The sequence below is a fragment of the Astyanax mexicanus genome, unplaced genomic scaffold (genome assembly GCF_023375975.1).
Source record: "Astyanax mexicanus isolate ESR-SI-001 unplaced genomic scaffold, AstMex3_surface scaffold_38, whole genome shotgun sequence".
Lineage (NCBI taxonomy): Eukaryota > Metazoa > Chordata > Actinopteri > Characiformes > Acestrorhamphidae > Astyanax > Astyanax mexicanus.
Genome location: NW_026040048.1, coordinates 1,142,101 through 1,170,096, shown reverse-complemented (window position 1 = coordinate 1,170,096; position 27,996 = coordinate 1,142,101). Strand labels below are relative to the sequence as shown.

Here is a 27,996-nt window from a genome sequence, read left to right as displayed (position 1 = left end):
TATATATATATATTGCACTTTAGTTATCTGAACTTAAAATGTATTGTCAATATGACTACAAATTGTGGAGTTTGTTAAGATAACTTATTATTTCATGTTTGTTTCTTAAAAAATAAATTCAGATTTTCAAGTCATCTGAAATCACCAGAGTAATTTAACCCACGTAAGCGCCTGAAGGTCTTTTTTCAACGTGCGGTATGTCAGCGCAGGGGGCGTGTCTGTAGGATACAGAGAGTCCCTGAAGTCCATCATTTCATTCTGGTGACAGTTCAAATCTGGCGGGCATTTTATCTTTTGAGGTAAGTTTTTTAATCTCTTCAGACTTTTATAATGTTTTTGAGCCGGTAGAATGTTCTTACAGTTCTTCTAAGGTGGCTGATAATATGTAAGGCACGTAGGTAGCTGGCTAGATGTAGCTAAAATAATTGTTTTCTGGCCTTCGGTAGTTAGCTAGCTCAGTTTACCTGCTAATAACAAGGTTAGATGCTAGCTAGCCAGTTAGCTACACAGCTAGGCTGTTTGTACTTCTGTTTGAGAGGCATAACTCTAGATAAAAGTAACTATCAAATATTTGGACAAATGTTGGCTAACCTAGATATGTTTGAAGATAGGGTATAATTATCCTTGCGTTAAGTAAGTACAGCTGTGCTGAGTTGTTTAGCCGTTCCACCTTAAAATGTGATTCATTTCTGGCGCCGCACTTTATTTAAGGTGGAACAGAGAGTAACGTTACTTAAATGAGAGGCTGGCAGAAATACGTCAATTTCACCTTCACAAAAGTGCAACACGCTAGTATTTACCCTGAAGATATGATGGATAGTTTAATATAAACACTTTTTAATTGGGATAGGAACGTTTTTAAATTTTTAAACTCAGGGTCTGCTGAGGTTAGTCAGATAAAATGCAGAGCTTCAGAAAAACATGTTAAGGTAGGCGACCATTGACATTTTTTTCGTGTTGCTTTTTCGACTAGCGTTACTTTAATGAAATCAAGGGTCCCGGTGGGTTCAACAGTGTATTTGTTCAAAAGTCAGATTATAAATCGAGGAACGTTCTTGAATTTAGCCTTACAAATGCAGAGCTAGAGGGCTAGCTGCAGCTCTAACCTAGACCAGCAGTTTCAACAAATGCTGCCGATAAGAAAAGCTAGTTTACTGTACTTTTCCTCCTTTCTACAGGTTACTAAAGACTGCTACACTAGCTAATTAGTACATTTATAATCTCATTCGACTTTAGCAAAGTTCAACGCCGTAAATGCGGCAGCAGTTATACCTCGAGTACAGAATATGTATAATTTACAGAATATAATTGTGGCTAGATTAATAGATAATCTAGATATTGTCTAAAAAACAAAAATATTTTCATGAATCAAGTGCAAATTATGGGTCTTTGCATGAATACAAAAAGCAAGGCTTTACCGCAGCTGAATGTTAACTCATCTTGCCTTTGGTTTAAAATCTTAAAAAAAAAAAGAAACCAGGTTATAGACTGGCTGATAAGGTTCTGAATGAATGGGCAGCACTGTTCCTCTTAACCAAAGCAAGCACCTTTCCTTTCTTAATATTGTTTATTAATTAATAAATATAATAATAATTTTTATTACCGTAGATAGCAGTATCTTTACCAAGCCAAAGTAGAGGGTGGCATATAATACTTAAGGTAACCAATTACAGTTGCCAGGCGGTGCACGTCAAAAACTATGGCCCGCCTTGGAATGTCTGGTATAAAAGAGTTTCTTCTGCTATACCAATCATGTCAGAAATAGTCCTCTTTATTTGCAACAGCAAGTTATTTCCCAGATAAAACAGATTGACAGTAAATGTAATTACCTAGCCTCAGTTTCTCAAAAAAACATTTTTAATGTTAAGATCTTATTAAATGGTAAGAGTTGTAGGTAATGCCTGCTGAGTTCAATTCTAATTTGAACTACAACTCTAAAATCCTACAATCTTTAATGAATACAATGATTATGATAATTCTGTGATTTAGTTTATTGAGTACTTTTAATGCTTTCAGTACTTTTATTTTGTATAACATTTACAATGCAGAGCTTTCATCCGTAACTTTTACAGTTACAATTGCGTTACATCTACAGTGTTGTATTAATACTTTTACTGATAGAAAAGTTTTGAATGCTTCCTCAACATAAACATCTCAACATAAACATGATTTAGTTTTATAACATGATATCGTTGTAGCAGTTTGTATTCATTTTTATAATTATTTTGTTGATATTTTAGGGTAATTGCAATACTTTTCTTAGATGATTATTGTACCTTAAAATCTCTTCCTGTTGCAACCCTAATTGCTTTCTAAGATTTTATCCTTTAGGTTGTGATCTGATGGTGATGGAGTTGTTGGTGCATCAAGTGGAAATGTAAGCTTTGCACTTACTTCACAAACAATCGTCAAAAAATGTAGGTCCAAAACAGAAGCTTAAGAAAGCTAAAAAGTCTTAAGTCAACTTTCTTCCAGATGTTCCTGAAGGCAAGATGCAGAATGTGCAGGAAGAGGAGAGGGCACTGCATTCAAGCACTTAGCAGCCTCCTGTCTCTGCTTGATGATGATGTGAGTACATGTATAGAAATATATAGGCCAGAACACGCCATGCACACTCACCTGCCACACATTCTTTCTTATTTAGCTCTTTTTTTAATGTGGACTTATGTGTGCTTTGCCCTGTGAGGGGCCAGTCTGTTCACAACTCAGGACACAAAGGAACAGCCATGCCAGCTGAAAACTTAGGTTAAACTAAGTGATATACATTTGGTCTTGTTGGATTAGATTATTGGTAGCATGTACATAGAAATTTTCATCAGATTTAGTTTGTATACATACGGTTCTATCATCAGAATGTATTCGGACATAGCCAATGTTAATTGTTTTATTTGTGGTGAAAGCTAATGTGCACTGTCGCTTTGTCTTAAGAATGTGCTGTCTTCAAAAGAGTTCAGTTCAAAAGAAAAGGGCAGTCATTCTGAGAGGCCTTCCACATTTTCTCAGGGAGGATTCATCCAAACTTCTAAATATTGTTGAGGTAAGCTTGACTGGAAAGTTTTGTTTTTATTTTTCATTTTCTGATCTTAGTATATTTTATGCAGTCAAAAATGCATGCTTAGTAACAATGTTAGTTATTAAGGGTGTGATGAAACACTAATATCACGAGATGAGACATGATATTGGGTTCACGAGAACGAGACGAAACGAGATTTAAAAATAAAATTTGAAAGAAAACGTCAAAAATGAAAAATGGCTTGAAAACTAGAGTTATGACAATCATATAACGCAAACTTAACAGACTGGTTTCTCTCACATTGATTCTATAAGAAATAGAAATAAGAATAAAATATAAAAATAAAATGTTTCTAGGTCTTATATAGTGCAAACAATAAGTGCCAACCACAACCAGTCATATCAAGACTATGGTTTGTGTTTTTTTCTCCTAAATCTCTTGTAATTTAACTATGCATAACCATGACCAGTCTTATTAAGCCTGTGTTTGAAGTGCAAACAGAGACAGAACATTTTTTAAATACAGTACAGAGCTAAGGGATTAGTACACCTGCCTATGAAACTGTCACGTGTAGGATTTACTTACAATATTTACATATGGTTTGTGTCTTGTTGGTCATTCTGTTACCATATATTGTTTCCACTGGAGCCAAAATGCAGCCAGATATACAACTTAAAAGTAGCAGAAGCATCTTCTATGCAAATGCCCGAATTTTCCTCTTCTGCTGAGAGCTGCTCGCACTGCTCAGCCATCATACTATCACCATCGCTACTGGGTTGCCAGATCTCTCTTAAAAACTCCACACTTTTTTTGCCCTGCAAGACAGGTTTAAGCCTGACGAGAAATATCGTCCGTTTTAATCTCGCGAGATCTCGTGCCACGAGATCTCGTCACACCCCTATTAGTTATGCTTAAATTATATGGATTTTGTATGTTCTTCTAATGCACTCTAAACTGGTGGCCATTTATACATATTGTAAGTCTTGTGGTCAAATGCATAATGGCCCATCTGTATTTTTTAAACGTGTTTAATGCCGCATTGCTACAGTTACAGTAGAGAGTATTTTGGACTCTTGTTTAATCTACCAGGCACCTGGGCCATGTTCCGACTCCCAAAAATTCTGTCTAGTGAACAATGCATGATCAGTTCACCTACAGCTGTCCAATGGGGCACGTTTGTATGCAGTGTGGTCAAAATAATCTTCTTGTCAGATTGTTTCTATCGTATTAGATCTACTGATTAAATATAAGTACATTGTATTTATTACATGCTTTATGTAATTGTATGCAATTGTAGTCCATCTGTTTGTTTGTTTGCATACTTTATAATCCTTCTCCTTTTACCCTGTGCTTCAATACCCAGGACCCCCACGGGAGTGACCACCACAGAGCAGCTGGTGTTTGGGGTGGTGGATGGTTATTCTTAGCACTGCAGTGATTAGCGTGGTGGTGGTGTATGAGGTGTTAGTGTGTGTTGTGCGGGTACAGTGTGTGGATCAGATACAGATCACTGACCTCCACGCTGTTACCCGCTCCTACCTATTGTAGCTGCTCCAGCTCTAAATCTGTTGCTGCACAGTTTGTGACTAAGGTGTTTGAATCAGACACAGCAGTGCTGCTGGCATTTTTACTCATACCAGCACAACACAAACTAACACCTCATACACCATCACCATGCTAATCAGTGCTAATCACAGCAGTGCTGACAATCACGAGCCACCACCCCAATAGTAACAGTAGTAGTAGTAGTAGTAGTAGTAATAATAATATTAATTAAAATGCTCTGTCTTGGTCCTGTGGGGTTCTGACCACTGAAAAACAGGGTCAAAAGTGGACTATGGCTAAGATAAGTGGAACTGAACTAATGGACAATAAGAAACAATGTGTGTGTGTGTGTGTGTGTGTGTGGTAGATTAGTTAACTCAGTATATTACTCTTTCTCACTTGTAGACTACAGAGAGTAAGGAGTAAATATTGGTATCTTGCTGATAAGAGAAGAGGAGGACGTCATTGATTTTCAGAGGTACCGGAAGAGCAAATCATCCTAAATGGCATTCCTGACTTTCCTAATGCGGTAGCTATGCTTGTTGGTCTGCTATTCACACTTAATATTGATTACCCCAAGGAACTACTGAAATACGGAAATACTTCACTGTCCACAGTCACCAATGCTTAAGAGCTAATGTTTAAAAGTATGTGTTTCGTTTATTATTATGCTTATTATTAACAGAACATTTCTTTTATTACAGGATGTAGAAATAAAGTTAAGATCTGCCGGTGGGTATATATATTATGTCTTTCACTTTTGGGGTTGGCTCCGCCCCTGTCTCCAATGTAGGACCTGCAGAGCCCAGATGTATCAAGTCCTGGGCCGATGACAGGGCCTACGCCAAAGACTCTACTAGAAGAGACTGTTCTTTATATCCTCTTTATAATATGTATCTTTGTTTTGCTAAAAATGTTAAAACATTAAATTGTTCAACTAACAACATTTCTTCCGGAGTCGAATAGTAGAAATGAAAGTGCAGCGTAAGTTCCAATGCTACGTCACCTAATTACCTATCCAATCAGCTGTTCCCTTCTGCCTTTAAATAAGATCACTCATTCAGTACCTTTGCTGCCTTTCAGACGCTGATGGTCGTTCTTACTCTCCTCCTTCCCCACCGCCACCAGGTTGGTCCCGTTTGGTTGCCCGGGGGTTGGCTCCACCCCTGTCTCCAACGGACGACAGGGTCTGCAGAGCCCAGATGTATCAAGTCCTGGGCCGATGACTGGGCCTACGCCAAAGACTCTACTAGAAGAGACTGTTCTTTATATCCTCTTTATAATATTTATCTTTGTTTTGCAAAAAATGTTGAAACATTAAATTATTCAACTAACAACATTTCTTCCGGAGTCGAATAGTAGAACTCTTAATAGTCTAGATGGAAACAGGGGTCCACGAGCACATAGTGGATTTTTTTTCCCCGCCTGTTTTTTCTTAAACTTTGAAGTTTCTATTTTATGATTCTGACAGGTAACAGGATGAAATAATGTCCCATGACATTTATTTTTAACCCTTTAATGCACCGAAAAAAATTATGAAGAAAATGGCTTAGCTCCTTGAGTTAACAACCTATACAGACAAACGAGCACACTTTTCCATTAAATTCTGGGCTAAGGAATTTAACAGAATAGTTATTTTTAAGTTCTTGACACATTTTGACTTAATTCTGGGACAAAAATATCAAAAATTTGCAGAAAATGTTAAGTTTGCCTGTATGTTTCCACATTATACTAAAATCCTGTGCACTGGATAAAACATCTTGAGATGTTTCTGAATCTACTTTAAGATTATGACAGGTAATAGGACAAAAAATGTCCTGTGGGGCTTATTTTTAACTTTTTACTATCCCAATTACTATCTATCCCAATTACTATCCCAATACTATCTATCCCAATTCCGAACCTAAAAAAAGATGAAAAAATTGGCATAGCTCCTTCAGTTAAAAACCTATACAGACAAATGAGCACACTTTTCCATACAATTATGGGACATTGTGTCAAAATGTGTCAAAAACTTAAAAATAACCATTCTATTGAATTGCAATAGAATGGTTATTTTTAAGTTTTTGACACATTTTGACTTAATTCTGGGACAAAAAGATTAGCATAAAATGTTATGGTCGCCTGCATGTTTTCACATTATACATTATATTCACATTATGAAAAGTCTACTTTTAGATCCTGACAGGTACCAGGATGAAAAATGTTATTAGCTGCAGAACTAGTTGATGTTAAAATTCAACAATGTACTAAAAATAAACCACTAGTATAGTGGGGTACTTATAATTTTAATCATCATTATCACCATTGAAGAGATCATCAAAGTATTTCTGTCCCCTCTCCAATCAATTCTGTCTCTTCTGCTCTTGCAAAAATGTCAACAAGGAGGGAAGATGGGGCAAACTGACCAGACCGTCTCCAACACCCCCTCTTCCAACCCATGCCCTGACCGTAAGAGTTTGGCCTTTCAGATTTTGGCTGATCTGTCATTTTTTAGCAGGCTACCCTGTAGTTTATGCTGTGTACTTTAAAACTTGCATCCAGGGCTCTGTTAACACCCACCATCTTTTGCAGCATCTTGGTTCTCACAGCATTAATGGAGATCAGTTGACCATGGATATCTTCTGTTGGAGCTCATTGCTGACCTGCCACAATGTACAAAGCTGGCTTAAAGCCACCTGGAATCGTATGTTTTGCTGCAGCTTCTTCAAGGGAGCTACTTTTCCCTTGCCCTTGAGAGCACTGGTGCAGCATAGTATCCCAGAAAAGTACTGCAGCATTTAGATCCCAGAGGTTCAGCTAGCTCAGAGACATTCACTAGCTTACTATGCAAGCCAGTTCCATGGTCAAGAATCATGGTAAGGTTGACATTTTAAGTGCAATTCTGACACAAATTCAGCCTTTCTTTCTTTAAATACAAATCCACACACACAGATTTTCTGTTCAGAGATTGGGTGATATTAAAGCAGTGCACTGGACATATTACTTTTCATTGTGGCACATTTTCCTCACATCTGTGTTTAAAAGCATTCTCGTGAGAATTACATTTAAAAGAGGAGTTCATGTTTAAAGTACCTTATGGTGAAAAGCAATACAGCTGTGCCTTGATTACATTTCAATGTGTATTTTATTAATGTGCAATGTAATGTAATGTAATAGTAGTTTTGCATATTATTTTGGCACTTATTCTGCATGTTAGTGAGGAAAAGCAATGCATTTTTTGGACTGTTTTTACATTTTTCCACCTTAGTGTTTGCTTTTCAATTTTGCACCAATTCCTCTCCATAGTTTTCTTTATATACAGAGCACAAAATCCAAAAATCCAACATAAACAAGTTGTAAATAAAATGGTATTCACATTTTTGTTATGCCAAAGTTAACTTTTATTAATAATCCTTTTCTTTTAACATTTGTTTATTAAACAGGAGTATATATGTATTCAACATTTACAAATAGTACAATGTATCTTCCCAAATTTTAAATAACACAAATAGTAAACTAATACAGTAACTCACAAACAATAAACACACTAATTAACCTTATGACTCAATAGCATATCATAAAACCCTGATATAGCATGATTTGCCCAGTCACACAGTCTCTGACCTGCAGGTATCTAAAAAAGTGACTAGAGGGTAGGTCATATCGACTCCGAAGTTGTTCAAATGAAGCAAAATTGTCCCCCATGTATTGGTCCCCAACTGTGTGGAGACCTAAACACGTCCACTGTGTAAAGGTAGCATCTAAAATGGATGGGGTACATAATGAGACAATGTTTCTTCCTTAAATTAAGATTTTATCTGTCGCCAAATACGAATTGTGGTATGAATCAATATATTACCATTATAAATAGATTTATCCAAGGCAGTTTGGGATAGAATTATTGCACTGATGTTATAGGGGAAGCAATCTTGTCTCTCCATTGCGATCCACTTAGGGTGTCCAAAATTCGAAGAACGCAAGCCCAGTGATAAAACCTGAAATTGGGGAGGGCCAACTCACCCTGAATCTTTGATTTTTTTGTTAATACGATGAACTTTATAATCCCATATGAATGGACGGATAATTGAGTCCAAATGCTTAAAAAAGGCCTTTGGGAGAAGATGGGAATATTCTGAAATAAATAGAGTATTTGTGGCAAGAAGATCATCTTTATAGCGTTGACTCTGCCAACCATGGAGATAGGAAGGGATTTCCAATATTGAATGTTGCCTTGCAATTTGACCAAGAGAGGGAGAAAGTTAGCTTTAAAAATAGAGATTTATAGTGTTTCGTGATGACTTTTCCCAAATATGTAAATCTATTCAATGTTATCTTAAAAGGGAAACATTGAACATCTGAGATATCGTTTAATCTGATTGGCATTAGTTCACTTTTAGACCAATTTATTCTATAGCCAGAAAACTGACCAAAATTTGAAATTAGTTCGAGAATAACTGGGATTGAAGACTGTGGATTGCTTACAAAGAGAAGGATATCATCTGCGAAGAGTAATATCTTACTTATTGTATCTACCGTGCCATAACCCTGAATATCAGTATTGTATTACAACGAATGGCCTGGGCTAGAGGTTCTAGGGCCAAAGAAAACAACATGGATGAGAGAGCACACTCCTGTCTCGCGCCTCTGTGTAGATAAATTAGGGAAGACAATTTTTTATTTGTGATTATTCTAGCCGATGTGTTATGATACAGGATTCCTATCCAGGATTCAAATTCATCGCCCAATTTAAGTTTAGCCATCTGGGCCTGGGGCTTTACCTTTTGTTTAGCGCTTTAATAAATTTTGCTGAGTAAAGAGATTCATTAAATTGTGTAAATCTTTGATTAATATCGATGTGAGCTGTTAACAAATCACCAGGGGCCTCATGTACTAAGACTTGCGTGGACTTCCTACTGAAAAGTTCCGTACGCTCAGACCTGAAAAGTTCCGTACGCTCAGACCTGAAAAGTTCCGTACACACAAAAAAATCCGGATTTATCAAACCGTGCGTAGGAAGAATCCCAAGTACTTTCTCTAAGTACATCACAATCAACTTAAAATCGAGCGCAAGTGCAGGAAAACATCACACCTGCCATGTCTCCTCCCTCAATTACGCAGAGTATAATGTGTGTAATAATAATAATAACAATAATAATATACTAGAGTACAATATGCAAGTCAAGAAGAAAAAGTGTCGCAAGACGCGTATTATTCTATGGATAATAAATGCTTTCATTTAAATGCTTTAAATGAGTTGCTTACCAAGAAGCCACCTGTCACACACTCAGCTTGTTTTCTTATCTATCCTCTTATGCTCTTGGAAATCTAAAACAGCTTATAAGCCAGTCATCCTCATGGGCCAAAAAAACATCTCTCAATGAATTGGGCCAGTAGCAATATTTTCCAATAATGCCAACTTTGCCATCTCCAACAACTCCAGCGCAACATTTAAGCATGTTTATATAATCTAGGCTAAGTGGAAACACGTTAAACGATTATTTCAGTAAGCCAATCAAATTGTCTGATTAATTTACTTTATTTTACCCAATAATTACTTACTACAATGTGTGCATAAAGAATATCTTAATAGTTGTAATTTCAATGCATTGCCACTAAGTGTCGCCAAAATGACAAATGACAAAAAAACACAATACAGACGTACAAATAAACATGCGTACACCCGAAACGAAAGTGCCGTGGGGGCACGTTCAAGTCAAATTTAGGACATCTGACCGTGAGCGTGAAATATGGCGTACGCAATGTTTTTGTGCGTATGCACCTTTAGTACATGAGGCCCCTGATTTCACTATAAAAATAATAATTCACAATAATCCACTATAAAATAATCAATTTGAGAATATACATTATGAACGCTGCAGTGGAAGGGTTAAAAACTCTCCAAACATCAACTAAATTAGAGTTTTTCATAAATTCTTTTAGAAGTAAACTTAAGCTTGATGGTGTAATTTTACTGGATGATGAACGATACAGATGTATGTTAACACAGTATTTAAATCACCCCCAATAATTAAATTGGACTGTGAAATATCTGGGATCTGATTGAGGACATGCTTAAAAAAAGAAGTCCACATTTGGAATTTGGTAATTTGTACAACTCCCCCTGAACAATCACATATCTTCCCTCCCTGTCTGCAATTGTCAATTTATGAACAAATGGAACAGCTCCAATCTTCTCTCTTTCTGCAGCTGCATCTCCTTCTCTTTCTGCAGCTCCATCTCCTTCTCTTTCTGCAGCTGCATCTCCTTCTCTTTCTGCAGCTCCATCTCCTTCTCTTTCTAAAGCTCCATCTCCTTCTCTTTCTAAAGCTCCATCTCCTTCTCTTTCTTCTGCATCTTCCTCTCTTTCTGCTGCATCTCCTTAATTTTCTGCTGCATCTCCTTCACTTTCTGCTGTATTTCCTTCTCTGTCTGCTCCATCTTCTTCTCTTTCTGCTGCATATCCCTCTCTTTCTGCAGCTGCATCTCCTTCACTTTCTGCAGCTCCATCTACTTCTCTTTCTGCTGCACGTCTTACACGGCACCATCCCTTTAAATTCCAGAATCTGCAACACCTGCTGTTTCACAAGCCTATCTATCTTTTTTTGCTGCATCTCCTTCTTTTTCCGCTGCATTTCCTCTGGTTTCTCCCGGTTCTGAAAAATCTCCTTCTCTATCCGCATTAAGTCCTCCTCTGTCCGCTGCAGCTCCACCCGTATTCGCTGTATCTCCTGCTTTCTGCGGGACTGTTTTCTTAAGATCAGTTTTTTCAACCACTTAAACGCCATTGCGAGACTAAACGCTGTGCAGAGAGCTCAGTAGTGTCACGCGAGCGAATGCGGGGACTATTTATTTATTTACATATCTATGACGTCATATTCGTTCTAGTGGTATGATGTCACGCGCCTTAATGCGCGGGTCTATTCACAGCTGCCGGGCCACGCTGTTCTCTTGACCAATCAGGACTGCTGTCAGCGTTGCTAGAATACGGGTCAGGATTGCCTGCTGGGATATAAGCGCATGCGGGCGCACAACAAAAACGTGTATTGTAACTTAAATATTATGAATTTATTATATGTTAAAAAAATATATGTATCTTGCACTTGTATTGTAAAAATGCAAAATGTATTGTCAATATGACTACAAATTGTGGAGTTTGTTAAGATAACTTATTATTACATGTTTGTTTCTTAAAAAATAAATTCAGATTTTCAAGTCATCTGAAATCACCAGAGTAATTTAACCCATGTAAGCGCCTGAAGGTCTTTTTTCAACGTGCGGTATGTCAGCGCAGGGGGCGTGTCTGTAGGATACAGAGCGTCCCTGAAGTCCATCATTTCATTCTGGTGACAGTTCAAATCTGGCGGGCATTTTATCTTTTGAGGTAAGTTTTTTAATCTCTTCAGACTTTTATAATGTTTTTGAGCCGGTAGAATGTTCTTACAGTTCTTCTAAGGTGGCTGATAATATGTAAGGCACGTAGCTACCTGGCTAGATGTAGCTAAAATAATTGTTTTCTGGCCTTCGGTAGTTAGCTAGCTCAGTTTACCTGCTAATAACAAGGTTAGATGCTAGCTAGCAGTTAGCTACACGGTTAGGCTGTTTGTACTTCTGTTTGAGAGGCATAACTCTAGATAAAAGTAACTATCAAATATTTGGACAAATGTTGGCTAACCTAGATATGTTTGAAGATAGGGTATAATTATCCTTGCGTTAAGTAAGTACAGCTGTGCTGAGCCGTTCCACCTTAAATGGTGATTCATTTCTGGCGCCGCACTTTATTTAAGGTGGAACAGAGAGTAACGTTACTTAAATGAGAGGCTGGCAGAAATACGTCAATTTTACCTTCACAAAAGTGCAACACGCTAGTATTTACCCTGAAGATATGATGGATAGTTTAATATAAACACTTTTTATTTGGGATAGGAACGTTTTTAAATTTTTAAACTCAGGGTCTGCTGAGGTTAGTCAGATAAAATGCAGAGCTTCAGAAAAACATGTTAAGGTAGGCGACCATTGACATTTTTTTCGTGTTGCTTTTTCGACTACTTTAATGAAATCAAGGGTCCCGGTGGGTTCAACAGTGTATTTGTTCAAAAGTCAGATTATAAATCGAGGAACGTTCTTGAATTTAGCCTTACAAATGCAGAGCTAGAGGGCTAGCTGCAGCTCTAACCTAGACCAGCAGTTTCAACAAATGCTGCCGATAAGAAAAGCTAGTTTACTGTACTTTTCCTCCTTTCTACAGGTTACTAAAGACTGCTACACTAGCTAATTAGTACATTTATAATCTCACTCGACTTTAGCAAAGTTCAACGCCGTAAATGCGGCAGCAGTTATACCTCGAGTACAGAATATGTAACTTATAATTTACAGAATATAATTGTGGCTAGATTAAAAGATAATCTAGATATTGTTTAAAAAACAAAAATATTTTCATGAATCAAGTGCAAATTATGGGTCATTGCATGAAACTGTAAATACAAAAAGTAAGGCTTTACCGCAGCTGAATGTTAACTCATCTTGCCTTTGGTTTAAAATCTTAAAAAAAAAAAGAAACCAGGTTATAGACTGGCTGATAAGGTTCTGAATGAATGGGCAGCACTGTTACGCTTAACCAAAGCAAGCACCTTTCCTTTCTTAATATTGTTTATTAATTAATAAATATAATAATAATTTTTATTACCGTAGATAGCAGTATTTTTACCAAGCCAAAGTAGACGAGGCTGAAGTTGGTTTGATATTCGCAGCTCCAGATTCGTTTGGCTCGATATTCGCAGCCTCGTATTCCCCGGCTGAAGTTGGTTTGATATTCGCAGCTGCCGCTTCACTGAAGCACCGTGAACTAAAGGGAGCGTTCACAAACACCCGCTGTTTATATTAAACACCTCACAGATCAACACTGAAGGAGATAGAATGAAGAAAAGCAGTACATCTGTTTATTAACAATGTAAATATACAATATCGTATTAAATGTAATTTTGTATATTGTAAAATATTTATTTTAATTACTGAATTTATAATTATATATTACAATAAATAATTAAATATATATTTAATAAAATTATATTTTAAAAGCCATTGCGCTCAAAAAATATGAGGCAGATGTTCAAGTGTGATTTTGAAGAACTTTTTCATGTTGGGCCAGAACAAATACACATGATCTGAAGAGTACTAGTCTTCTTCTTTAAGGAAAACCTGGAAGTAGCCTGGCCCAAGCTGATTTTATACTTTAAAATGAACTGGCAAACTTTGAAAGACTTTTTCATCTTGGGCCAGAACACATACACATCAGATGAAGAGAACTTCTCTCCCACTTTGAGGAAAACCTGGAAGTAGCCTGGCCCGAGCTGATTTTATACTTTAAAATGAACTGGCAACATAGCATACCAATCCATAATGCACAATGTTTTTTATGTAAAGCTGATGTTCTAGTGTGATTTTGAAGGACTTTTTCATCTTGGGCCAGACCAAATACACATGATCTGAAGAGTACTAGTCTTCTACTTTAATAAAAACCTGGAAATAGCCTGGCCCAAGCAGATTTTATACTTTAAAATGAACTGGCAACCTGTAATACCGATGCATAAAGCACAATTTTTTTATGTAAAGCTGATGTTCCAGTGTGATTGTGAAGGACTTTTTCATCTTGGGCCAGAACAAATACACATGATCTAAAGAGTACTAGTCTTCTTCTTTAAGGAAAACCTGGAATTAGCCTGGCCCAAGCTGATTTTATACTTTAAAATTAACTGGCAACATGGCCTACCGATCCATAATGCACAAAAAAATTTAATATAAAGCTGATGTTCTAGTGTGATTTTGAAGGACTTTTTAATCTTGGGCCAGACCAAATACACATGATCTAAAGAGTACTAGTCTTCTACTTTAAGGAAAACCTGGAAATAGCTTGGCCCAAGCTGATTTTATACTTTAAAATGAACTGGCAACATGGAATACCGATCCATAATGCACAATTTTTTTATGTAAAGCTGATGTTCCAGTGTGATTTTGAAGGACTTTTTCATATTGGGCCAGACCAAATACACATGATGTAAAGAGTACTAGTCTTCTACTTTAGGGAAAGCCTGGAATTAGCCTGGCCCAAGCTGATTTTATACTTTAAAATTAACTGGCAACATGGCATACCGATCCATAAGGCACAAAAAAGTTTAATTTAAAGCTGATGTTCTAGTGTGATTTTGAAGGACTTTTTAATCTTGGGCCAGACCAAATACACATGATCTGAAGAGTACTAGTCTTCTACTTTAAGGAAAGCCTGGAAATAGCCTGGCCCAAGCTGATTTTATACTTTAAAATGAACTGGCAACATGGAATACCGATCCATGAAGCACAATTTTTTATGTAAAGCTGATTTTCTAGTGTGATTTTGAAGGACTTTTTCATCTTGGGCCAGAACAAATACACATGATCTGAAGAGAACTAGTCTTCTACTTTAAGGAAAGCCTGGAAATAGCCTGGCCCGAGCTGATTTTATACTTTAAAACGAACTGGCAACATGGTATAACGAGCCATTTTGCACAAAAAAGCCACTGTTCCAGTACAAGTTTGAAGAATTTTATCCTTTAAAATGAATTGGCAACATGACATGAAAGCCATTTTGCACAGAAATAATGAATATAAAGCATTGATTTTGAGAATACCAGAACTCTTCATCTGATTTGTATTTGGTCTGAAAAAAAAGTCCAAAATCATACTGGAATATCAGCTTTAAATAATATTTTTTTTGTGCTGCCATGTTGCCAATTAATTGTGCAGTCTAAAATCAGCTCGGGCCAGGCAAATCCCAAAATTTTCTTAAAGTAGAAGACTAGTACTCTTCAGATCAAGTGTATTTGGTCTGGCCCAAGATGAAAAAGCCCTTCAAAATCACACTGGAACATCAGCTTTACATAAAGAAAAATTGTGCATTATGGATCGGTATTCCATATTGGCAGTTCATTTTAAAGTATAAAATCAGCTCGGGCCAGGCTATTTCCAGGTTTTCCTTAAAGTAGAAGACTAGTTCTCTTCAGATCATGTGTATTTGTTCTGGCCCAAGATTAAAAAATTCTTCAAAATTGTACTGGAACAGTGGCTTTTTTGTGCAAAATGGCTCGTTATACCATGTTGCCAATTCATTTTAAAGTATAAAATCAGCTTGGGCCAGGCTAATTCCAGGCTTTCCCTAATGTAGAAGACTAGTACTCTTTAGATCATGTGTATTTGTTCTGGCCCAAGATTAAAAAGTCCTTCAAAATCACACTAGAACATCAGCTTTATATTCAATTTTTTTGTGCATTATGGATCGGTAGGCCATGTTGCCAGTTAATTTTAAAGTATAAAATCAGCTCGGGCCAGGCTAATTCCAGATTTTCCTTAAAGTAGAAGACTAGTACTCTTTAGATCATATGTATTTGGTCTGGCCCAATATGAAAAAGTCCTTCAAAATCACACTGGAACATCAGCTTTACATAAAAAAAATTGTGCTTTATGGATCGGTATGCTATGTTGCCAGTTCATTTTAAAGTATAAAATCAGCTCGGGCCAGGCTAATTCCAGGTTTTCCTTAAAGTAGTAGACTAGTACTCTTTAGATCATGTCTATTTGGTCTGGCCCAAGATTAAAAAGTCCTTCAAAATCACACTAGAACATCAGCTTTACGTAAAAAAAATTGTGCATTATGGATCGGTATTCCATGTTGCCAGTTCATTTTAAAGTATAAAATCAGCTTGGGCCAGGCTAATTCCAGGTTTGTCTTAAAGTAGAAGACTAGTACTCTTCAGATCATATGTATTTGGTCTGGCCCAATATGAAAAAGTCCTTCAAAATCACACTGGAACATCAGCTTTACATAAAAAAAAATTGTGCATTATGGATCGGTATGCTATGTTGCCAGTTCATTTTAAAGTATAAAATCAGCTCGGGCCAGGCTAATTCCAGGTTTTCCTTAAAGTAGTAGACTAGTACTCTTTAGATCATGTCTATTTGGTCTGGCCCAAGATTAAAAAGTCCTTCAAAATCACACTAGAACATCAGCTTTACATAAAAAAAATTGTGCATTATGGATCGGTATTCCATGTTGCCAGTTCATTTTAAAGTATAAAATCAGCTTGGGCCAGGCTAATTCCAGGTTTGTCTTAAAGTAGAAGACTAGTACTCTTCAGATCATGTGTATTTGGTCTGGCCCAAGATTAAAAAGTCCTTCAAAATCACACTAGAACTTCAGCTTTAAATTAAACTTTTTTCTGCCTTATGGATCGGTATGCCATGTTGCCAGTTAATTTTAAAGTATAAAATCAGCTTGGGCCAGGCTAATTCCAGGCTTTCCCTAAAGTAGAAGACTAGTACTCTTTAGATCATGTGTATTTGGTCTGGCCCAATATGAAAAAGTCCTTCAAAATCACACTGGAACATCAGCTTTACATAAAAAAATTGTGCATTATGGATCGGTATGCTATGTTGTCAGTTCATTTTAAAGTATAAAATCAGCTCGGGCCAGGCTAATTCCACGTTTTCCTTAAAGTAGAAGACTAGTACTCTTCAGATCATGTGTATTTGTTCTGGCCTAAGATTAAAAAGTCCTTCAAAATCACACTAGAACATCAGCTTTACATAAAAAAAATTGTGCATTATGGATCGGTATTCCATGTTGCCAGTTCATTTTAAAGTATAAAATCAGCTTGGGCCAGGCTAATTCCAGGTTTTTCTTAAAGTAGAAGACTAGTACTCTTCAGATCATGTGTATTTGGTCTGGCCCAAGATGAAAAAGCCCTTCAAAATCACACTAGAACATCAGCTTTAAATTAAACTTTTTTGTGCCTTATGGATCGGTATGCCATGTTGCCAGTTCATTTTAAAGTATAAAATCAGCTTGGGCCAGGCTATTTCCAGGCTTTCCCTAAAGTAGAAGACTAGTACTCTTTAGATCATGTGTATTTGGTCTGGCACAATATGAAAAAGTCCTTCAAAATCACACTGGAACATCAGCTTTACATAAAAAAATTGTGCATTATGGATCGGTATTCCATGTTGCCAGTTCATTTTAAAGTATAAAATCAGCTTGGGCCAAGCTATTTCCAGGTTTTCCTTAAAGTAGAAGACTAGTACTCTTTAGATCATGTGTATTTGTTCTGGCCCAAGATTAAAAAGTCCTTCAAAATCACACTAGAACATCAGCTTTATATTCAATTTTTTTGTGCATTATGGATCGGTAGGCCATGTTGCCAGTTCATTTTAAAGTATAAAATCAGCTTGGGCCAGGCTAATTCCAGGTTTGTCTTAAAGTAGAAGACTAGTACTCTTCAGATCATGTGTATTTGGTCTGGCCCAAGATTAAAAAGTCCTTCAAAATCACACTAGAACTTCAGCTTTAAATTAAACTTTTTTCTGCCTTATGGATCGGTATGCCATGTTGCCAGTTAATTTTAAAGTATAAAATCAGCTTGGGCCAGGCTAATTCCAGGCTTTCCCTAAAGTAGAAGACTAGTACTCTTTAGATCATGTGTATTTGGTCTGGGCCAATATGAAAAAGTCCTTCAAAATCACACTGGAACATCAGCTTTACATAAAAAAATTGTGCATTATGGATCGGTATGCTATGTTGCCAGTTCATTTTAAAGTATAAAATCAGCTCGGGCCAGGCTAATTCCAGGTTTTCCTTAAAGTAGAAGACTAGTACTCTTCAGATCAAGTGTATTTGGTCTGGCCCAAGATGAAAAAGCCCTTCAAAATCACACTGGAACATCAGCTTTACATAAAGAAAAATTGTGCATTATGGATCGGTATTCCATACTGCCAGTTCATTTTAAAGTATAAAATCAGCTTGGGCCAGGCTATTTCAAGGTTTTCCTTAAAGTAGAAGACTAGTTCTCTTCAGATCATGTGTATTTGTTCTGGCCCAAGATTAAAAAAATCTTCAAAATTGTACTGGAACAGTGGCTTTTTTGTGCAAAATGGCTCGTTATACCATGTTGCCAATTCATTTTAAAGTATAAAATCAGCTTGGGCCAGGCTAATTCCAGGTTTTCCTTAAAGTAGAAGACTAGTACTCTTTAGATCATGTCTATTTGGTCTGGCCCAAGATTAAAAAGTCCTTCAAAATCACACTAGAACATCAGCTTTACATAAAAAAAATTGTGCATTATGGATCGGTATTCCATGTTGCCAGTTCATTTTAAAGTATAAAATCAGCTTGGGCCAGGCTAATTCCAGGTTTTCCTTAAAGTAGAAGACTAGTACTCTTTAGATCATGTGTATTTGGTCTGGCCCAAGATTAAAAAGTCCTTCAAAATCACACTAGAACATCAGCTTTAAATTAAACTTTTTTCTGCCTTATGGATCGGTATGCCATGTTGCCAGTTAATTTTAAAGTATAAAATCACCTTGGGCCAGGCTAATTCCAGGCTTTCCCTAAAGTAGAAGACTAGTACTCTTTAGATCATGTGTATTTGGTCTGGCCCAATATGAAAAAGTCCTTCAAAATCACACTGGAACATCAGCTTTACATAAAAAAATTGTGCATTATGGATCGGTATTCCATGTTGCCAATTCATTTTAAAGTATAAAATCAGCTTGGGCCAAGCTATTTCCAGGTTTTCCTTAAAGTAGAAGACTAGTACTCTTTAGATCATGTGTATTTGGTCTGGCCCAAGATTAAAAAGTCCTTCAAAATCACACTAGAACATCAGCTTTATATTAAATTTTTTTGTGCATTATGGATCGGTAGGCCATGTTGCCAGTTAATTTTAAAGTATAAAATCAGCTTGGGCCAGGCTAATTCCAGGTTTTCCTTAAAGAAGAAGACTAGTACTCTTCAGATCATGTGTATTTGGTCTGGCCCAAGATGAAAAAGTCCTTCAAAATCACACTGGAACATCAGCTTTACATAAAAAAATTGTGCTTTATGCATCGGTGTTCCAGGTTGCCAGTTCATTTTAAAGTATAAAATCTGCTTGGGCCAGGCTATTTCCAGGTTTTTATTAAAGTAGAAGACTAGTACTCTTCAGATCATGTGTATTTGGTCTGGCACAAGATGAAAAAGTCCTTCAAAATCACACTAGAACATCAGCTTTACATAAAAAACATTGTGCATTATGGATTGGTATGCTATGTTGCCAGTTCATTTTAAAGTATAAAATCAGCTCGGGCCAGGCTAATTCCAGGTTTTCCTCAAAGTGGGAGAGTAGTTCTCTTCATCAGCTGTGTATGTGTTCTGGCCCAAGATGAAAAAGTCTTTCAAAGTTTGCCAGTTCATTTTAAAGTATAAAATCAGCTTGGGCCAGGCTACTTCCAGGTTTTCCTTAAAGAAGAAGACTAGTACTCTTCAGATCATGTGTATTTGTTCTGGCCCAAGATTAAAAAATTCTTCAAAATCACACCTCATATTTTTTGAGCGCAATGGCTTTTAAAATATAATTTTATTAAATATATATTTAATTATTTATTGTAATATATAATTATAAATTCAGTAATTAAAATAAATATTTTACAATATACAAAATTATATTTAATAATATATTGTATATTTACATTGTTAATAAACAGATTGGAATGTCTGGTATAAAAGAGTTTCTTCTGCTATACCAATCATGTCAGAAATAGTCCTCTTTATTTGCAACAGCAAGTTATTTCCCAGATAAAACAGATTGACAGTAAATGTAATTACCTAGGCTCAGTTTCTCAAAAAAACATTTTTAATGTTAAGATCTTATTAAATGGTAAGAGTTGTAGGTAATGCCTGCTGAGTTCAATTCTAATTTGAACTACAACTCTGAAATCCTACAATCTTTAATGAATACAATGATTATGATAATTCTGTGATTTAGTTTATTGAGTACTTTTAATGCTTTCAGTACTTTTATTTTGTATAACATTTACAATGCAGAGCTTTCATCCGTAACTTTTACAGTTACAATTGCGTTACATCTACAGTGTTGTATTAATACTTTTACTGATAGAAAAGTTTTGAACGCTTCCTCAACATAAACATCTCAACATAAACATGATTTAGTTTTATAACATGATATCGTTGTAGCAGTTTGTATTCATTTTTATAATTATTTTGTTGATATTTTAGGGTAATTGCAATACTTTTCTTAGATGATTATTGTACCTTAAAATCTCTTCCTGTTGCAACCCTAATTGCTTTCTAAGATTTTATCCTTTAGGTTGTGATCTGATGGTGATGGAGTTGTTGGTGCATCAAGTGGAAATGTAAGCTTTGCACTTACTTCACAAACAATCGTCAAAAAATGTAGGTCCAAAACAGAAGCTTAAGAAAGCTAAAAAGTCTGAAGTCAACTTTCTTCCAGATGTTCCTGAAGGCAAGACGCAGAATGTGCAGGAAGAGGAGAGGGCACTGCATTCAAGCACTTAGCAGCTTCCTGTCTCTGCTTGATGATGATGTGAGTACATGTATAGAAATATATAGGCCAGAACACGCCATGCACACTCACCTGCCACACATTCTTTCTTATTTAGCTCTTTTTTTAATGTGGACTTATGTGTGCTTTGCCCTGTGAGGGGCCAGTCTGTTCACAACTCAGGACACAAAGGAACAGCCATGCCAGCTGAAAACTTAGGTTAAACTAAGTGATATACATTTGGTCTTGTTGGATTAGATTATTGGTAGCATGTACCTAGAAATTTTCATCAGATTTAGTTTGTATACATACCGTTCTATCATCAGAATGTATTCGGACATAGCCAATGTTAATTGTTTTATTTGTGGTGAAAGCTAATGTGCACTGTCGCTTTGTCTTAAGAATGTGCTGTCTTCAAAAGAGTTCAGTTCAAAAGAAAAGGGCAGTCATTCTGAGAGGCCTTCCACATTTTCTCAGGGAGGATTCATCCAAACTTCTAAATATTGCTGAGGTAAGCTTGACTGGAAAGTTTTGTTTTTGTTTTTCATTTTCTGATCTTAGTATATTTTATGCAGTTAAAAATGCATGCTTAGTAACAATGTTAGTTATTAGGGGTGTGATGAAACACTAATGTCACGAGACGAGACACGATATTGGGTTCACGAGAACGAGACGAAACGAGATTTAAGAATAAAAATGGAAAGAAAACGTCAAAAATGAAAAATGGCTTGAAAACTAGAGTTATATTTGACAAAATCATATAACGCAAACTTAACAGACTGGTTTCTCTCACATTGATTCTATAAGAAATAGAAATAAGAGTAAAATATAAAAATAAAATGTTTCTAGGTCTTATATAGTGCAAACAATAAGTGCCAACCACAACCAGTCATATCAAGACTATGGTTTGTGTTTTTTTCTCCTAAATCTCTTGTAATTTAACTATGCATAACCATGACCAGTCATATTAAGCCTGTGTTTGCCTAAGTGCAAACAGTGTAGGATTTACTTACAATATTTACATATGGTTTGTGTCTTGTTGGTCACTCTGTTACCGTATATTGTTTCCACTGGAGCCAAAATGCAGCCAGATATACAACTTAAAAGTAGCAGAAGCATCTTCTATGCAAATGCCCCAATTTTCCTCTTCTGCTGAGAGCTGCTCGCACTGCTCAGCCATCATACCCTATCACCATCGCTACTGGGTTGCCAGATCTCTCTTAAAACCTCCACACTTTTTTTGCCCTGCAAGACAGGTTTAAGCCTGACGAGAAATATCGTCTCGCGAGATCTCAAGCCACGAGATCTCGTCACACCCCTATTAGTTATGCTTAAATTATATGGATTTTATATGTTCTTCTAATACACTCTAAACTGGTGGCCATTTATACATATTGTAAGTCTTGTGGTCAAATGCATAATGGCCCATCTGTATTTTTTAAACGTGTTTAATGCCGCATTGCTACAGTTACAGTAGAGAGTATTTTGGACTCTTGTTTAATCTACCTGGCACCTGGGCCATGTTCCGACTCCCAAAAATTCTGTCTAGTGAACAATGCATGATCAGTTCACCTACAGCTGTCCCATGGGGTACGTTTGTATGCAGTGTGGTCAAAATAATCTTCTTGTCAGATTGTTTCTATCGTATTAGATCTACTGATTAAATATAAGTACATTGTATTTATTACATGTTTTATGTAATTGTATGCAATTGTAGTCCATCTGTTTGTTTGTTTGCATACTTTATAATCCTTCTCCTTTTACCCTGTGCTTCAATACTCCGGACCCCCACGGGAGTGACCACCACAAAACAGCTGGTGTTTGGGGTGGTGGATGGTTATTCTTAGCACTGCAGTGATTAGCGTGGTGGTGGTGTATGAGGTGTTAGTGTGTGTTGTGCGGGTACAGTGTGTGGATCAGATACAGATCACTGACCTCCACGCTATTACCCGCTCCTACCTATTGTAGCTGCTCCAGCTCTAAATCTGTTGCTGCACAGTTTGTGACTAAGGTGTTTGAATCAGACACAGCAGTGCTGCTGGCATTTTTACTCATACCAGCACAACACAAACTAACACCTCATACACCATCACCATGCTAATCAGTGCTAATCACAGCAGTGCTGACAATCACGAGCCACCACCCCAATAGTAACAGTAGTAGTAGTAGTAGTAATAATAATAATAATAATAATAATAATAATATTAATTAAAATGCTCTGTCTTGGTCCTGTGGGGTTCTGACCACTGAAAAACAGGGTCAAAAGTGGACTATGGCTAAGATAAGTGGAACTGAACTAATGGACAATAAGAAACAAGGTGTGTGCGTGCGTGTGTGTGTGTGTGTGCGTGTGTGCTAGGGCTGAACAATATATCGAGGGGGAGTCGTAGTGCGGTCCCGAGGGGCAGGTTCAGGGAGCTTCAGCAGCTCTAATTCACTCAGTGATAGAAACGTGCCGAAATCTCGCTGTGAAACAGACTGTCCGGATTTAACTGTGTATGTGTATGTGTGTTTGAAGGAGGGGGTTAAACGTATTCAGTGTAGTTTGGTTTATATACATATCCACATTTTCCATTGTGTACATTTAAAATAAATGTTAAATTAGAAAGAAAATGACTAGCTCTGTTTTAGTTTCTGTAACAGCAACATAGCCTGAGAGCTCCACGCAACAGTGTAGTTTTGTTTACTAATATTTAGAGTGGCTCTAAAAGCAGGTTTTCTATCTTTTCTACACACATTTAATTTATTTTGCTTCATTATACTAATTGATAAGTGATTTACACATTAAACATATTACATGTTAAATAGTTCAGTAATAAAGAATCTGCTTTAATATTTTATTTTTGAGCCAATATTAAAAGCTAAAAAATGAATCTCTTCCGAGTCACTAATTTGTGTTAAGTTTTAAGGCATTTCTAGGCTGTTATGGCCATCTCTTTCTCTCTTTGGGAAGCAGGTTTAGAAATCCCAGCCAACAGCCAGATTATTAAAAATCTATTCAAAGTTTCAAACTAAATAGTCTATATCATGTTATTTGATGAAAGTATGAACCACTGTTTACAGGTTAAACATTAGAAATGCTTAGCAGTGTATGGAATCAGCTTAGAGGATTTGAGAAACATTTCATTTTTGAAGATTCTCAGCATTGCTGAAAGAAATGTTTTTTTTTTTTTTATTATTTAAAAACATTGTAAGTAAGATATAGGCCTACTATAATCAGTTTTGACATGGATTTTTTGTTTTATTGTTATTGTCTGCACTGATATTTTAAAGACTTTACGGTAATGAAAATATGAAAAGTGTGAATTCATGCATTTAATCCCAGGCAATTTAAATGCTTAATTATCGTTGCTGTTTTCCTCGGGTTTTGAGGGCTAAGCTGACTCTAAAGCTTTGACTCCTCTCTCGGTCTGTCCGGGTCTCTGTTGTGAGATGGCGCGCGGGTGGGGGCGGGGCTGGTGACGTCACGGGTCCTGCATTGTGTAATATCGCGATTATATATTGCAAAAAAACAAACAATGCGATGTGAAATTGTGTGGTAGATTGTCCATCATTAATATTTTAGTAGTTAACTCACTTAACTTTCTCACTTGTAGACTACAGAGAGTGAGGAGTAAATATTGATATCTTGCTGATAAGAGAAGAGGAGGATGTCATTGACTTTTCAGTGGTACTGGAAGAGCAGATCATCCTGAATAGCATTCCTGACTAACCTAATGCGGTAGCTATGCTTGTTGGTCTGTTTTTCGCACTTAATATTGATTACCCCAAGGAACTGTGCTACACCTTCAAAGTCATTCAGAAGGTTCTTATGAACATCGGAGGTGAACAGTGTTCTGCCGGGATTTACAGACTCAGAAACTGACTCTTGTGTAAAACTCTGTAGGTGGTAAAGCAGCCAGTGGATATTCTAAGAGTGTGCTGTGTTTATCTGAAACTGAGCATAATAATTTTTTCAGAAACGGTTAAGAAGACTACATGCGAAGTTCTGTATAATTGAATTGATCAGGTGTAAATGGGTTATTCAGAGTGGTTTAAAGGGATTAATTTTAGAGAAATGTACAGGCTCACAATTATTTTAATGGTCATAGTTTTGTTTGCCATCCATATCTATTATAATATCTTTTATTTAGTTAGATCTGAAGTGTTAGATGTATTATTCAGTCTCATTTGTCCACTCTTGACTTCTTTTCTTTAACAAAGTAAAGTTGCTGAAAAGTTCCAAAATGTAAGGATTTATTCTGCAAGGTGTGTCGGTCTGTATTCAGGATACTATGCAAGTTTTTTTCTGGTATTTATTTTCCCTCCGAAAAATGTATAGTAGTGGCAGATTCTTAAACAATGCACAGAACAATGTGCTGCACTTAACACTAATTATAACTGTAATCAAATGTGCAGTTGGTCAGGGTGTTCTTTAAGTACTGAGGAAATCCACATTATACTCAGATGTGTAGTATTGCTAATTTTATCATGATACGATGAAATATTGTCATATTGCTCAGCTAAGCTAAGTTGTTAGCTTACACGTGCTTGTGAAAAGCTTAATCCATCCTTTTTTTAAAGCTTTTATAGGCTGTTTTTCCCAGCTGAGTAACTGGAGTTCTGTACTGTTGTATAACTAGTTACGTATGTGACCCTGTTAGTCATTAGCACTGTTACAAAAATATTTTATTTCTTGTATATTAGCTAAGCTTAACTAGTAACTTGCTTGCAATTTGTGTTTTATGGACTTTGTGTTCAACCTTTTTGTAATAATTATTTTGATTGGACTGAGCAGGCTGTTTTTCCTTGTGAAACTTCTGAAATGGTTACAGTTGAATTGCTTTTTTCCCTACCAGTAACTTTACATGTTGTATAAATGTATTTCTTGTACAAATGTGCTATTTCTATTAGGAATGTTATTTTTAGATGAAGGAAAGTTAGTGCTAGAGAATTGAATTAAAATGGAGTCAAAAATTCAAGTTAAGTACACAAAGGTATTCAATTGATATTAAAAATGATAAAGCTGGTTAAACTAGGTAATTTTAGTAGAACTGAATAGTGGACACATTACATTAACTTCATAATTCTATTTGAAAGAAGTCAAAATCATGTTAAGTGAACAAAGGAATTTAATTGGTATTAAAAGGTGAAAAAGCTGGTTAAACTAAGTAATTTTAGTAGAACTGATTTGATGTCTAGTTCATACAACAATACAGTTCTGTTTGAATTAAATTGTCAACTAGTTACCTAAACTCAAGAATTTACCTTCAAGCAACAAAAAAAATGTTTCACTTAACTAATTAATTTAATCTTTGTAGCCTTTATGCAACATTTTAACAACTGGTCTTTCTAATTTTACTTAACTTTTAAGGCAGCATGGACACTAACTTTTGATAAGTTGATAAAGATAAAAATTTGCGATAGCACCAATGGCACCAATAATATAGAACTTGTTTCTACCCTCCATATGGAAGCCCATTGCTTAACCCTCATGTTATGTTCATTTTTCAGGAACAGCAATGCTTTATTTTTTAATTGTTTAATTATCCAAAATATGCATAAACCCCCCCAAAAATAAAAAAGCAGTGTAAATATTTCATTGCTAACTCCATTACTAATTATTCTATCAATTTTTAGTGCAATAGTGTTTCTTACTTCTAACAGGTAATGGTTCAGTTAGGATAATTTACTAGTTTTTAATAAACATTTTTTTTTTAAATGTTTCACTACTTTATTATTTTTGAAAGACCAACATGTATAAAACACAATAGTTTTAAATTACACTGAAACGTAACATTACAATTTTGTTTTAGTTTTAGTTTTTACAGAGGGTGGTTGCAAATATATGAGATGAAACATTTCATTTTATATGTTAATTTTACTTAAGGAGAGCAGAAGAAGTTTCATACTGAAAGAATACTGTTAACTATTTTTCTTAGATCTTTAATCTTTAAAACGGATCAAAACGGGTTCACCTTTCTGTTTTGTTTGGGTCAAATTTACCCGTTTCAAAATTTGAAGATCTAGGAAAATTAGTAAAAAAGTATTTTTTCAGTATGTAACTTCTTTTCATGTTCTGTCTGCCTTAACCCTTTCAGAACCGAATTATGTTCCACTGATGGAAAAAATATATCAATATAAGAAAATATACGAATGCTGTCTGTAATGCAGACTCTAATGTTCTAAATATATATTAATATATGTATATATATATATATATTTTATATATATATATAAAATATATAAAAAAAAAATATATATATATATATATATATATTTTTTTTTTTCACAAACCATCTCTAAACAGTAAAATAAACATGGTTAAATATGTTCTAAATCACATAAATTTGGTAAAAATTAGCTTTCACTTTTTCTAAATAAATACACAATAACACTGCATGGTTATAGAAAAGAATATTTACACACTGTAAACCCATACGCGGATTGAACTCAAATGATTTAAGTCTGTTTTACATAAAATTGTATATTTCTAAACATTATTCAATTATTTAGAGTTCTCTGAACATTTGTGGCACAAATACATTCAAACAGATTTGTGAGTTGAATCAGCTTATAATAATTTTAAGTTAAATTTAGTCTGGTGCTATTAGCAGCTTCTTTTCCATTGGCTTCTAGCACAATCATACTGAGTGTGTCCCCCAGTTTCTGACTGACACTCACCATCAGTGTGTAGTGATTCCCCACGGGTTACTTTAGGTAAACGTGTACAGCAGATCATATATTATTTTCTGAGCTGCAGTAACTCTGTGTTTTTGGCTGTGCTCTCAATACTGTGCACAGTATAGATAATTTATGTAAATTAATAGGGCTGGACCCGAATATTCGGGTATTCGGATATTCGTTCGTTGAGTAGGTATTCGGTTTTTAATTTTGGTATTCGTATATTTGTTTTTTTTCTCCTTTCCAGAGTTCCACCTCAATCTAAGTTTAATCCAGACGATGCGGGAGCAAATTAATAAATAGTTAAGAAAACTGTAATAATTGTAAAAAAAAAAAAAAAAAACCTAAAGAAAACTCTCAACGCGCAGGATGGACCGACACACACGCACACACCGATGGTGTTTGGACTGGGGTAAGGAACGGGACCGCACT

At 35.9% G+C, this 27,996-nt stretch overlaps 2 long non-coding RNA genes across 4 annotated transcripts; both read left to right on the top strand.

The window, feature by feature from the left end:
* Positions 1–83: 83 nt before the first annotated feature.
* On the top strand, positions 84–25,523 carry LOC125794057 (uncharacterized). 3 transcript variants are annotated; one of them, XR_007433556.1, is made up of 5 exons: positions 84–299; positions 20,693–20,752; positions 20,851–20,943; positions 21,304–21,412; positions 24,498–25,523. It is a non-coding gene; the product is annotated as an uncharacterized LOC125794057 (long non-coding RNA). The 3 variants fall into 3 exon arrangements; XR_007433555.1 differs by lacking the exon at positions 84–299 and adding an exon at positions 11,333–11,921; XR_007433554.1 differs by lacking the exon at positions 84–299 and having other exon boundaries at positions 20,091–20,752.
* LOC125794058 (uncharacterized) lies at positions 2,154–3,026 on the top strand. Its single transcript, XR_007433557.1, has 3 exons — positions 2,154–2,377; positions 2,476–2,568; positions 2,929–3,026. It is a non-coding gene; the product is annotated as an uncharacterized LOC125794058 (long non-coding RNA).
* Positions 25,524–27,996: the final 2,473 nt, after the last annotated feature.